This window comes from Mobula hypostoma, chromosome 11, assembly GCF_963921235.1.
Source record: "Mobula hypostoma chromosome 11, sMobHyp1.1, whole genome shotgun sequence".
Classification (NCBI taxonomy): domain Eukaryota; kingdom Metazoa; phylum Chordata; class Chondrichthyes; order Myliobatiformes; family Myliobatidae; genus Mobula; species Mobula hypostoma.
Genome location: NC_086107.1, coordinates 26,016,337 through 26,030,436, shown reverse-complemented (window position 1 = coordinate 26,030,436; position 14,100 = coordinate 26,016,337). Strand labels below are relative to the sequence as shown.

The 14,100-nt window shown below is 43.5% G+C and overlaps 1 protein-coding gene across 2 annotated transcripts in view; it reads right to left on the bottom strand.

The window, feature by feature from the left end:
- Nucleotides 1-4,737, bottom strand: part of ext2 (exostosin glycosyltransferase 2) — a 165,667-nt gene extending 160,930 nt beyond the window's left edge. Inside the window, exons 1-2 of one of the 2 annotated variants that reach the window (XM_063061770.1) lie at nucleotides 4,590-4,703; nucleotides 295-387 (exon numbers count right to left, since the gene is read on the bottom strand). The gene's annotated coding sequence lies outside the window, so the exon portion shown is untranslated. Of the gene's footprint in view, nucleotides 1-294; nucleotides 388-4,589 lie in introns of both variants that reach the window. The other variant, XM_063061769.1, reaches the window with a different exon arrangement.
- Nucleotides 4,738-14,100: the final 9,363 nt, after the last annotated feature.

The window sequence follows — 14,100 nt, the reverse complement described above, 5'->3', positions numbered from 1 at the left end:
TGCATTTATAGTTATTGTGTTTTTTTATTATTGTGTTTTTTTGTGCTGCATAGGATGCGGAGTAACAATTATTTCATTCTGCTTTATACTTCTGTACTACAAATGACATTAAACAATTTGAATCTTGAGACCTCAGGAACATTTTAGTACCAGATTAATCAATCATTCTGCCCTTAATTTACAAACATTATAGAAATGACTTTTCCTGTTACTGAGCAAAAGTTATAGTTTTCAAAATTTATAGCAGGATGCATATACAAGACATAAACGACAACTTAGGGTTATTTCACTTACCCAAACTGACAAAGGATGTAACTTGTTTATACAACTTAAGTCAAACAGTTGATAGGAAAGTGTGAAGAGAAGAACTGTAATAGGATGCAAAGGCTGCAGAAAAACAAGAAACAGCAAGTGGAAGAAATTGAAATAGTGGAATTAAAAATCATTTTCTATTCAACACAGACAACCACAATTTTCAGTACATTAAAAGTTAAGATGCTATTTTGATAGGAGAGAAAGTGAACATTCAACTCAAACCTGCAGCTTTAAAACAATGGATCATCATACTCATAGACAATATCTTTTTTCTTTACTCTCCCCATGTCTTTCAACAGCCAGTTATTTTATTGTCATTTTTCTTCTTCAATAACTTATCCATTAAAATAACATTATTGGTTGTCAAATACTTTAAAACACCCAGACATTCAGAATCTTTATTTATCCTTGAAGCAAAATTCAGAAAGAATTACATGGCCTAGCTCATCTCAGATACCACACATGCACAGTGGGGCAGCACAATGCTTTATTGTACAGGCGACCGAGTTTAATTTCCACCACTGCCTGTAAGGAGTTTGAACGTTCTCCCTGCGACTGTGTGGGTTTTCTCTGGGTGCTCTGGTTTCCCCCCACTGGTTGGTAGGTTAATTGATATTGTAAATTGCCCTATGATTAGGCTAGGATTAAACTGGGGATTGCTGGGTGGTGTGGATCGAAGGGCCTATTCTGTGCTTTATCTCAATAAATAAGTAAGTCATCCAACCTGAGCTATAGACCATAATATTCCAGGTGCAGTCTCACCAGGACACTATCGAATACCTCTGGCTTGTACTCAAATCCTCTTGCTATAATATTTGCCTTCCTAAAGCGCGATGCGCAGAATCAAATATCACTGACGATTGTACGTTCTAGTATCAATTGTTTAGCGAGAATAAAGTATAAAGTATAAATAGTTGCTGTATCTGCATAACAAAGATTACATTTGAGTAAAGTTATGAGAACGTTGCCTTGACTGGATAATTAAAGCTTTAAGGAAGGGAAAAGCTAGTACTGTTTCCTGTAGGCTGGATGCTAGCAAATCTGACCTTATTCTTGACCAGTGGACTTACTACCATGCCCTGCAGTGGAGCTGTAACATACTGAGTGTAGGACTAGGTGCACTTCATACCAGCAAAACCTGGTATATGGACAGCAATCCAATATAGTTGAAGAGAATAGCCAAGCCTACAGAAGAAGATACATTCAGCTGAACGAGTTACTTTATGCGATGAAGGATTGGGCACGGTTACTGTTTGATCAGAACAGGATATCAAACATGTAGTGGAATGCCAAAGTCAAGGTGAATATGTACAGTACACATATGCACAGGAGTAATGAAAACTTTACTTGCAGCAGCATCACAGACACAGAGCTGTAGAGAGGAGGGATAGTCATGGAAAAGTTCAGCACATAAATAGGCCCTTCGGCTCATCTAGTTTATGCCAAACCATTTAAATACCCATCAACTTGCACCAGGACCACAGCCCTCAATTCCCCTACCATCCATGGACCAATCCAAACTTCTCTTAAATGTTCAAATTGAGTTAATTCGCATGCACCACTTGTGCAGGCAACTCGTCCACACTCTCACAACCCTCTGACCAGAGATGTTTCCCTCATATTCCCTTTAAACTTTTCACCTTTCACCCATAACCTCTGGTTGTATTCCCACCAACCCTCAGTGGAAAAAGCCTACTTGCACTTAGCCTATCTATACCCTTCATAGTTTTGTATATCTCTACCAAACTCCCTTCAATCTTCTGCATTCCAAGGAATAAAGTCCTAACCAATTCAATCTTTCCTTATAACTCAGGTCCTTCAGTCACAGCAACATTCTTGTAAATTTTCTCCGCACTCTTTCAACTTTATTTACATCTTTCCTGTAGGTAGGTGACCAACACTGCACACAATACTCCAAATTAGGCCTCACCAACGTCTTATGCAACTTCAACATAACATACTCAATACTTTGATTTATGAAGGCCAATGTGGTAAAAGTTTTTTTTTAGGACCTTATCTACCTGTGATGCGACCTTCAATGAATTATGGACCTGTATTCCTAGATCCCTTTGTTCTGCAGCACTCCTCAGTGCCTTACCAAGAATTAGTTGCAGATCAGTAACTTAGGAGATAGCACAACACCCAGAAATGCTATGGTAAGACAATCAGGACCTGGAATGAAAGCTTCAAGAGAACGAATACTGACTGAAACCTTGCACCATGACACCCTGGAATACATCTTTTCAAGAGTTCGCAGCAAACATTCACTTGATAAATCTTCACTACGATGCAAGTTGTATTTAGTTTGTCACTTAAAAGTTTTTGATCACAACAGTGAAAGGCAGGGCAATATGATCATTCACAAGTCTGTCTGTCAAGTTCAAAGTCAAAATTCGAACTTCAGCCTTTTTGGACAGATTAATGAGCAAGAATCCATGAAAGTGAATCAGCTATTTAAAAAAAAATAGAGCTCCGTCCTCCCACGTTTGACAACAATAAGTCATCAGACGAATAATTTGCATGTTTCAACTTGCACATTTCAGCTTGTCACCACAACTGCTGCTTGCTTTCCATTTATTGTATTCTTAGTGGTAGGAGAGACTAGATAGACTTTCCATATCAGCCTTGGTAACTGCTATCCATGATTAAGGGCCTGTTATGCCTTCGAATATGCAACTTTAACCACATAATGAAGAAATAACAAAGTCCTTTGTTAATTAGGATTGTACAGTAAATGTTGAAAAATGGTCTTTTTCCAAAAGATTCTGGAAAGGACTAGATAGATTACCAAAACCATCCACGTATAATTGTCAAACCCCTCTGGCAGGATAAGTGAACCAATATGAGTACCCCTCGCCATAACCATTTAAGCAAACATTCATTTGGCAAATCGTCACTACAATGAAAATTGCATTTAACGCTCTGTCCACCAGAGAAAGCAGGATCTCCCAGTGGCCACACATTTTAATTCCACGTCCCATTTCCATTCTGATATGTCTATCCACGGCCTCCTCTACTGTAAAGATGAAGCCACACTCAGGTTGGAGCAGCAACACCTTATATTCCACCTGGGTAGCCTCCAACCTGATGGCATGAACATTGACTTCTCAAACTTCCTCTAATGTCCCACCTTCCCCTCGTACCCCATCCGTTATTTATTTATATACACAAATTCTTTTTCTCTCTCTGTCCCTCTCACTATACCCCTTGCCCATCCTCTGGGCTTCCCCCTCCCCCTTTTGTTTCTCTCTAGGCCTCCTGTCCCATGATCCTCTCATATCCTTTTTGCCAATCAACTGTCCAGCTCTTGGCTCCATCCCTCCCCCTCCTGTCTTCTCCTATCATTTCGGATTTCCCCCTCCCACTTTCAAATCTCTTACTAGCTCTTCTTTCAGTTAGTCCTGACAAAGGGTCTCGACCCGAAACATCGACAGTACCGCTTCCTAGAGATGCTGCCTGGCCTGCTGCATTCACCAGCAACTTTTATGTGTGTTGCTTGAAATTCCAGCATCTGCAGATTTCCTCGTGTTTGTATTTAATTGGTCACTTTTAAAAGTTTTTGATAACAACAGTGAAAGGCAGGGGAAAATTTTCATGTACAAGTCTGTCAAGTTCAAAGTCAAACTCTGAACTTTAAGCAGACGCGCAAGTTCAACTCACAACTCCAGGTACGCGAGCAACTTTATGTCAGACAGCAAAATCCAAACATCAGATATTCAACCCTTCAAAAGTGGCAAGGAATATTCAGGATAGAAGAAACGTCTCGAGCATGTTCTTACAAAACAGCTTCACCGATCTACGGGAAAGCCCGGACCGTACAGAATTAAACGTGACATCCTGTACCTTCAGACTCGCCCCGAGAACTGCTAGAAACCAGCGAAAGGGACGCACCACCTTCTAAATTACTCATCCACCTGTGGTTCCCACATTGACTCAACAGCCACCCCAGAAACCACGAAACCAGAGTGAGAGCAAAGTCGTCCTCTACCCCGAGGATCTGCTCAATAACAGGAAAATAATAAAATATAAAAGAATAAGAATAAATAAAAGTAATGTATCAACAGCGCCGGAGAAAGAAGAAACAGATAAGGTAAGAGACTGCTGTCCGAGCTCTCCCTCCCCGGGCGCTGCCCCTGAAGCCGGCTCCGAGCTCCTGTGAGGCACTGGGTCGCGGCCTGCCTCCACGGAACCGAGGGGAGACTCGGTCCCTTCCTTCCACGTCCCACCGGCCAACCCAAAATCATTCTCACCCGTCAGCAGAGCATCGACGTTACCTGGATGAAGGCGCAGCCCTCGGTGTTAAGCCCGAAGCTCCATCTCCAGGCGGATTGGGAAATCAGCGGCAGCAATACCGCGGCTGCGTAAAACGACCCCTTCCTCGCGGCCGCACGCGCAGCTCCGCCGCCACTGCCCCCTGGCAGGCTGTCGCCTCACTGCAGGCAGCACCCCGGTGCTCTGCTCTGCTCTGCTCTCCTCGCCTCGCCTCGCCTCGCCGGCCCTCCGTCCGGACCGCCGCCCGAAATGCAGGCGGAGGAGAAGCCAAATGCTGAGAATAACGCAGCAGTTCAAAAAAATTGCGTGGCCTGACTTGAACCCTGAGCTAACTCCAGCCACGTCAAACCTCAAAGTTCAAAGTAAATTCATTATCAAAGTACCATATACTACCCTGAGATTCATATACAGTGGATTCCGGTAGTTAGGACACATCGGGACCGGTACATTTTGGCCCAATCAAGAAGAGGCTACCACAATTAACCAGAAGTCATTGGGAATAACTAAAAGGTATAAAAAACACAAACTACTGTTTAGCTGAGTATAAATTATGTATTTAAATGAATACAGAGCAAATTAGAACATGACCAATGCTACTACAGTACTATAAAACTGTGTATTAGTTCCTAATATTTATCCACGGAGGAATTCACCTGGTTTACATTGCTGTGTGTGGGGTGTCCAGGGAGGGGTAGCACCTCTGGTAAAGGGGCTTGTTATGTCCATTCTGGGGAACTGTGCTCATCTTTAGTCCTCACCGGACACTCAGCTCTCATCGGTGACTCCAAGTAGCACTTTGCATGAGACAGTGGCCACACCCCAGTACACCGCTTTGGCAGGCAGGCTAAACGAGGTGACGGTTTAGGCCACACACCCTAGTGAAATAAGGACATGCCTGTCCTAGTATGTGCAGTCCAGCAGACTGGGCAGATGAGATCAATAGTAAGATCCAACAGCCAAGCATGTAGTTCTGCAACTCTTCCAGGAGAGCAAGAGCATGATAAGGCACAGAAGTGATTCATGGTTATCCACTGCAACAAAGGAAGACCCTGGTTTGGGATGACTAATCATACCACTTGACTCGAACTTCAGAGGTTGAGAAACTGGAACTGCCCCAGTGCAACGAATTTTCCACTTTATTACAAGCTCTCTCGCACAAGTTTCAGTGTCATTGTCGGACATGACGGACAATCAACAGGCTGCCGTTCTTTTGATTGATTGTAAATGAACAATATTAGCATAGACACCTACTGAAGATGATCAACTGCCTTCATACAATACCTTCAACAATTGCATCATCCAAATCCTCATTTTCATTGTAACATTCAAAATAATTGTTGATACCTTCAAATTCTTCATAGTCCCTAACTTGTTGAAGTAGCAAAATCATTTCATTTTCATTTTCAAAGGAGGAGGTGCTTGCTGTCTTGAGGAAAATTAAAGTGGATAAATCCCCGGGACCTGACAGAGTGTTCCCTCGGACCTTGAAGGAGACTAGTGTTGAAATTGTGGGGACCCTGGCAGAAATATTTAAAATGTCGCTGTCTACGGGTGAAGTGCCGGAGGATTGGAGGGTGGCTCATGTTGTTCCGTTGTTTAAAAAAGGATCGAAAAGTAATCCGGGAAATTATAGGCCGGTGAGTTTAACATTGGTAGTAGGTAAGTTATTGGAGGGAGTACTAAGAGACAGAATCTACAAGCATTTGGGTAGACAGGGGCTTATTAGGGAGAGTCAACATGGCTTTGTGCGTGGTAGGTCATGTTTGACCAATCTGTTGGAGTTTTTCGAGGAGGTTACCAGGAAAGTGGATGAAGGGAAGGCAGTGGATATTGTCTACATGGACTTCAGTAAGGCCTTTGACAAGGTCCCACATGGGAGGTTAGTTAGGAAAATTCATTCGCTAGGTATACATGGAGAGGTGGTAAATTGGATTAGACATTGGCTCGATGGAAGAAGCCAGAGAGTGGTGGTAGAGAATTGCTTCTCTGAGTGGAGGCCTGTGACTAGTGGTGTGCCACAGGGATCAGTGCTGGGTCCATTGTTATTTGTCATCTATATCAATGATCTGGATGATAATGTGGTAAATTGGATCAGCAAGTTTGCTGATGATACAAAGATTGGAGGTGTAGTAGACAGTGAGGAAGGTTTTCAGAGCCTGCAGAGGGACTTGGACCAGCTTGAAAAATGGCAGATGGAGTTTAATACTGACAAGTATGAGGTATTGCACGTTGGAAGGACAAACCAACGTAGAACATACAGGGTTAATGGTAAGGCACTGAGGAGTGCAGTGGAACAGAGGGATCTGGGAATACAGATACAAAATTCCCTAAAAGTGTCGTCACAGGTAGATAGGGTCGTAAAGAGAGCTTTTGGTACATTGGCCTTTATTAATTGAAGTAGTGAGTATAAGAGCTGGAATGTTATGATGAGGTTGTATAAGGCATTGGTGAGGCCGAATCTGGAGTATTGTGTTCAGTTTTGGTCACCAAATTACAGGAAGGATATAAATAAGGTTGAAAGAGTGCAGAGGTTTACAAGGACGTTGCCGGGACTTGAGAAACTCAGTTACAGATGTGACGAGAATACACATAGATTAAGATGTTTGCTGTCCTGTGCTGGCACCAGTGGGATCAGCAGTTGGTCTGCCACCTGTCCTCAGGAGAAAGAGAGATAAGGAAAACAATGGAGCAGCATTTGGAGATGTTATTGAAGGGACCGGAGAGTTTAACGGAAGGAGAGCTGTCAAGATCGGCTCCCCCTTTGAACCCTGAACTGTTTGAAGTGATGGACAGGCGATACCCCAGCAGGGGGATAAAAAGGGACAGGTTCGCTAAGGCAAGACACACACGACACCCCGAGGTAACGAGACCCTGGAAGCAGTGCGTCTCCCACAAGTCGGTGGGAAGTTTTGGAAGGCTGGTCGCGGGACCAAGCCATAGACGCACAGGGTGGAAAGGCACGATCGGCGGGAACCTGGTGTGTGTGTCCGCCCTTGCCTGGGTGCCAGGTTCACCGCAGAGAAACAATCGTATCTGGAAACGGAGTGGTCACGGTCGGTGACCTCAGAAGACATCACAAAGGGCTCGCCTGAAAGCTGACTGCGAAGAATATCGAAGGTCTGTGTGGAAGCCGTTTGAATATTCATTCGTTTTGCTCTCTCTCTCCTTCCCCCCACTGTCCATCTCCCACGGCCTTGATTACTGCGAACTGAACTGAATTCAATTGAACTGAACTTTGCGTCACTTTGAAACTGGTCATTTACCCCTAGATGATGATAGAGCTTGATTGATCCTGTTATCCTAATTCTGTGTACATGTGTGTTTATCATTGCTGAACTGTTGCATTTATTATCCTTTTGATTAGAGTACCATGTTGCTTGTTTCTTTAATAAAACTTTCTTAGTTTTAGTAATCCAGACTCCAACTGAGTGATCCATTTCTGCTGGTTTGGCAACCCATTTACGGGGTACGTAACACAGAGAAAGGTTGAATAGATTAGGACTTTACTCCCTGGAGCATAGAAGAATGAGGGGAGATTTGATAGAGGTATATAAAATTATGATGGGTATAGATAGAGTGAATGCAAGCAGGCTTTTTCCACTGAGGCAAGGGGAGAAAAAAACCAGAGGACATGGGTTAAGGGTGAGGGGGAAAAGTTTAAAGGGAACATTAGGTGGGGCTTCTTCACACAGAGAGGGGTGGGAGTATGGAATGAGCTGCCAGATGAGGTGGTAAATGCGGGTTCTTTTTTAACATTTAAGAATAAATTGGACAGATACATGGATGGGAGGTGTATGGAGGGATATGGTCCGTGTGCAAGTCAGTGGGACTAGGCAGAAAATGGTTCGGCACAGCCAAGAAGGGCCAAAGGGCCTGTTTCTGTGCTGTAGTTTCTATGGTTCTATGGCTCTATGGTTCATTCCTGGCCCTTTCTGGCATCTCCAAGCTTAAAAGCTGAAACCATAGTGAACAAAACAATTGTAATTCATTTGGCTGCTTATTTCGCTCCAACTATCAGTGACGAATTTCACTGCTTTTTGAACAAAAACACACGACTGAGGCCATTTAAAAACTGTTCACTCTTAAGTGTAATGTAGTGTCTAATGGCCACACAAGTTCACATGACTTACACTAGTTAGAAACTGTTCGGCAAGTCTTTTGTCACAATAAGTGGCATAGGGAATCCCAGCCATTTTCTTGATTAGTTTTTATTCTTTAAGCGGCTGTCCCAATTAACGGAAGAACCAATTAACTGGAATCCGCCGTACTACCATAAACTACTTTGAGGAGCAGAAGGCGGGAAAGGAAACCTTCAGCAATACCGTTTTATTCGCATGATCAAAGTGTTAACTTAGTGTGTATTTTCTGCTGTTTCACATTTCAAGGACTTGCAGTTTTCATCTCCTGAGTTTTGTTTGGAAAACTAAAAAGTATAAATTAAAAAGAAATGAAGACAAAAATATTTTTCCAAAATAGTCATGAAAATCAAAGATAAAGCTGCGTATGCTGAAATCTGAAATAAAAGCAGAAAGTGCTGGATTATCTCAATAGATAAGGCAGCATCTGTGGTAAAAGATGTTGGGCATGTGGCCAAGTGGTTAAGGTGTCCGGCTAGTTACCTCAAGGTCGCTAGTTTGAGCCTCAGCTGTGGCAGCATGTTTGTGTCCTTGAGCAAGGCACTTAATCACACATTGCTGTAGTCTGTGCGAGGAGTGGCGCCCCACACAGACTTCCAATCAGCGCCTTGTAAGGCATGAAAATGCCCAACGCAGGCCTCTCATGGTCTGAGTCGACGTTCCCTCCCCTGTGGTAAAAGAAGTAGTCAACATTTCGTGCAAGTGAACCCTCTGATGCACAGTGTGACTGTTCTGATAAAGGGTGGCAGAGCTGACCTGACATGTTGACTGTAAGAACACTATTCCATTCTCTAGATCCCTCTCCATTTCTATTATCTCTATCTTTAATGACAGCACTCTTCATATAGGTTTCTATAAGATATCTATCTCCTTCCTGAATGATAGCTTCCACTCTACAGAGCCCTTGAGTATATGTTATCTATTTCATGGATGTCAGGAACCAATGTAAATAGTGCCTTGAGAAACACTGACACAACATACACACAAAATGATGGAGGAACTCAGCAGTCACGCGGCATCTATGGAGGGGACTAACCAGCCGATGTTTTGGGCTATGGCCCTTTATCAGGACTGGAAAGAAAGGGGGCAGGAGTCAGAATAAGAAGGTGGTGGGGGAAGGAGTACTAGCTGGCACGTGATAGGTGAGACTAGATGAGGGAGAAGGTGAGGCAAGGGAAAGATAGCTGGAAGGGATAAAGGGCTGAAGAAGAAGGACTCTGATAGGCAAGGACAATGGAAGAAAGGGAAGGAGGGGAAATCAGAGGGGGGCGATGGTCAGGACAGGAGAAGGGCTGAGAGGGTAACCAGAATGGAGAATAGAAAAAGTGAGAAGGAGGGAGGGGAAAGAGATTACTGGAAGTTGAAGCCATCATATTGGCTATCCAGATGGAATGTGAGGTGTGGCTCCTCCAATCCGAGTTAGGTGTCATCATGGCAGTAGAGGATGCTGTGGAAAGACATGTCAGAATTGAAATAGGAAGGTGAGTGGTCACTACATCACAATAAGCTACTTGCATTGGCTGGTATGTGTTTTCAGACATTCGGATTGTAAATCGTTATACTAAAGCCCAGAGTTTCCACTTTGGATGCAATTTGCAATATAAGCATCCTCAAATTATACTACCTTTGCAAAGATAATGTTGTTTATCCTTCAGCCAAAACACATCCACATGGTCATTCCATACATGACCTTGTGACGGGATCCTGAATTATCCCTATGAACTGTGCTTTTAAAGAGAGAGAGTGAGAGTTGTTCGACACAAGCACCTTGTTATTAAAAGAGAGAGAGGCGAAGACTGCTTTGAGATGATGTTATGGTTTCTCTGCAGTGTGTTTACACTTTTGCAAGGATACTGGCAGCTTCTAAGTTCCCAGAGAGAGAGAAGGGAGGAACTATTTGATGGACAGCTGGTGTTCAGCACAACAGTATTTAAACCAGCGTAATTGCTTGTTTCACAGGACAGGCAGATGCACAAGGGTTCGGTGAAGTTACCACTATCCTGTCCACACGAGGAATTCTGCAGATGCTGGAAATTCAAGCAACACACATCAAAGTTGCTGGTGAATGCAGCAGGCCAGGCAGCATCCCTAGGAAGAGGTACAGTTGAGGTTTCGGGCCGAGACCCTTCGTCAGGACTAACTGAAAGAAGAGCTAGTAAGAGATTTGAAAGTGGGAGGGGGAGGGAGAGATCCAAAATTATAGGAGAAGACAGGTGGGGGAGGGATGGAGCCAAGAGCTGCACAGGTGATTGGCAAAAGGGATGTAAGAGGATCATGGGACAGGAGGCCCAGGGAGAAGGAATTGTCTATCCATGGCCTCCTCTACTGTAAAGATGAAGCCACACTCAGGTTGGAGGAACAACACCTTATATTCCGTCTGTGTAACCTGATGGCATGAACATTGACTTCTCTAACTTCCGCTAATGCCCCACCTTTCCCTCGTACCCCATCCATTATTTATTTATATACGCACTTTCTTTCTCTCTCTCTCCTTTGTCCCTCTGACTATACCCCTTCCTCTGGGATTCCCCCCCTCCCCTTTCTCCTTCTCCCTGGGCCTCCTGTCCCATGATCTTCTCATATCCCTTTTGCCAATCACCTGTCCAGCTCTTGGCTCCATCCCTCCCCCTCCTGTCTTCTCCTATCATTTTGGATCTCCCCCTCCCCCTCCAACTTTCAAATCTTTTACTAGCTCTTCTTTCAGTTAGTCCTGACGAAGGGTCTCGGCCCGAAACGTTGACTGTACCTCTTCCTAGAGATGCTGCCTGGCCTGCTGCATTCACCAGCAACTTTGATGTGTGTTACTATCCTGTCCAGGTGCCCACGAGTGTGGGACTGAGGATCGACTCTGAGGGATCGATCTGTAATTATTAGTGCACGAAAGAGTGACCTTGTGGAGTCTACTAGTGTGTCTACCCCTTGACTGGGTTGGTAGACTATCACTTGAAGACGGTACTCTTAAGTTGGTCAAGTTTAGCTAACTTGGAAGTTTCGGACGACAACGGGAGGATCGACGGCATCAGCTCACCTGAAGAACAAAACACCTCTCTCTCTCTCCATCACTACTCAACTCAATACCACGAACTGAACTGAACTTTACTCATATTTGTAAGACTGTATCTATTTACCCTTAGGCTTGAAGAAGCTTGGTTTCTGTATTTCCACACTTATATACATATAGTCTCTGCTAATCTGTTTAATATATCTGAATTTACATCATTGTATTGTGTAGTTACTAATAAAAGAGTATTAGTTAATAGCAATACCAGACTCCAAAGTGTTTTCCATTTCTGCTAGTTCTTTAACCCGTCACGGGGCATGTGACAAAATTGGGGCCTGCGTCCGGGATTTGAACAAATAGTGTGTGGGCTTGTTTGAATTGATTGGGGAAAATCCCTTTTGATTTGGTTGTGTGGAATGTCAGCAGAAATGGAGTTTGAGTTTAATAAGTTTGTGGCAGATCCAACCCCTGAGGTGCTGGATGATGCTAAGAGGGATGTGCTGTTGGCAGTCGCTCAAAAGTTAAGATTAAAGGTGACCACTAAAATGGGGAAAGCTCAGATACAGACGTTAATAGCCCAGCATTAGATAGCTAAGGGAAAGTTTGAAGAGGAGGTGCTAGAGTTATTCGCTAAAGGTAAGGTACTTACTGAGGCTAAGGTTCAGTTGGCAAAATTAAAGATGGAGCATGAATTGCAATTAAAACAGCTCGTGGCTGATGAAGCAGGAAAGATGAACGTTCATGAGGCTAGAGAGGCAGCAAAACAGAAAGAAGAGGCAGAAAGACAGAGACAGTTCGAGAGGGAGATGTGGCAGCTGGGAGGTCCAGTGTTGGACCCTGATGATTTTTACAGCTCGCAAGGGCTTGTGCTGATTGAAGAATTTAAGAAGTGTGTTCCTGATGATGTAAGGGCATACCTAGATGAAGAGGATGCTGCCACCCTGCAGGGGTTTGCTAAGATAGCAGACGAGTTTGATTTAATCCACAAGGTTGAGTTTACTCCAGATGAAAGTTTCCTAGAGAGTAGCTGGGAGGTTCAGGGTAACCTTGAATTTGAAACTGGGACAAGTGATGACAGCCTAGAAGAGGCAGCTGTCCCAATTGCCTGTGTTCAGGTTGTTGAAGTACTCTGTGGATTCACAGAGTACTGAACCTTGTGTTGAAGCTCAGTTAACGTCTCAGATGTCTGACTTAGTTGGAAAGGAATGCAGTTCTTTTGTGTCAGATAGTCTTGGTTCAGTGAACGAGGGGTTGACCTTGATGCCAGTGGAAATTGAGGATTCTCAGTCACTTGTATAGGACAGTGTTCTAAAAGTTAGTGATGGGATGACAATCGGTGAAGTAAATGTTACTAAAGATATTGAGAAAAGTGTTGTTTCTGGACTTTTGAATAAAGTAACTGTGAAGGTTGGATTGGTTTCATGATCTTTGACTCTGCTTGCAGGACAAGGGCCTGCTAAAGAAGTATAGGCCGCTCTGTTGAATTTTGTTTTAACATTTGGATGTAAACACCTTCAAGTTTATGATGTTGTTCATGATTGTGATGTGGAGAAGAAGGATTGTTTTGGTTTTGAGAAGCCATCTGAAGAGATTACTATTGGGACAGGTTGGGAGAAAAGTTGTAGGAATAAAATAAATGGATTGTTTGGCATTTTTCACAATATACACATGGTTTTTGTAAGTCTGGTGATAGTGCTGAGTTTAGTAAATGTTGGGGGGAGGTTGACACCTATTCAAGGTAATGTTTATTCAGCAGTTCAGCTAACGAGCAAAGCTGCTGCTAATGATCCACACAGAAAGTCTGCTGAGGCCCATGATAGCAAAACCAGGGGTTTTGTTGCAGACTTCTCTACCTTCCATGTTACAACAGGATTTGGAGAGTAAGGAGGAGGAGAAAAGCTTGTCCTTATCGAGGAAGGAATTTATAGAGGAATAGAATAAAGATCCTGAAAGTGTGGCTTTAAAGAGACAGCTCTCTCTGAGGATGAAATTCAGAATGAGTCAGTGGGATATTATCTTAAAGATGGTGTGTTAATGAGGAAGTGGAGACCAACTACTGTGCCTGCAAGTGAGAATTGGGTATTGAACATCAATTTGTGGTTCCGAAAGTTTACAGGGCTGAAATTTTAAACCTGGCCCACAAGATGCCTTTAGGTGGACATTTTGGAGTAAAGAAGACAGTGCACAGGATTATGAGGGAATTTTATTGGCCTAACGTGAGGAAGGATATTGTAAATTATTGCAGAGGTTGTCATATGTGCCAGGTGGTGGGAAAATCTAATCAGGCCATCCCAAAAGCACCACTTCGGCCAATACCTGCTTTTGGTGAATCATGTTCCCGAGTCATAGTGGATTGTGTAGGCCCATTGCCAAAGA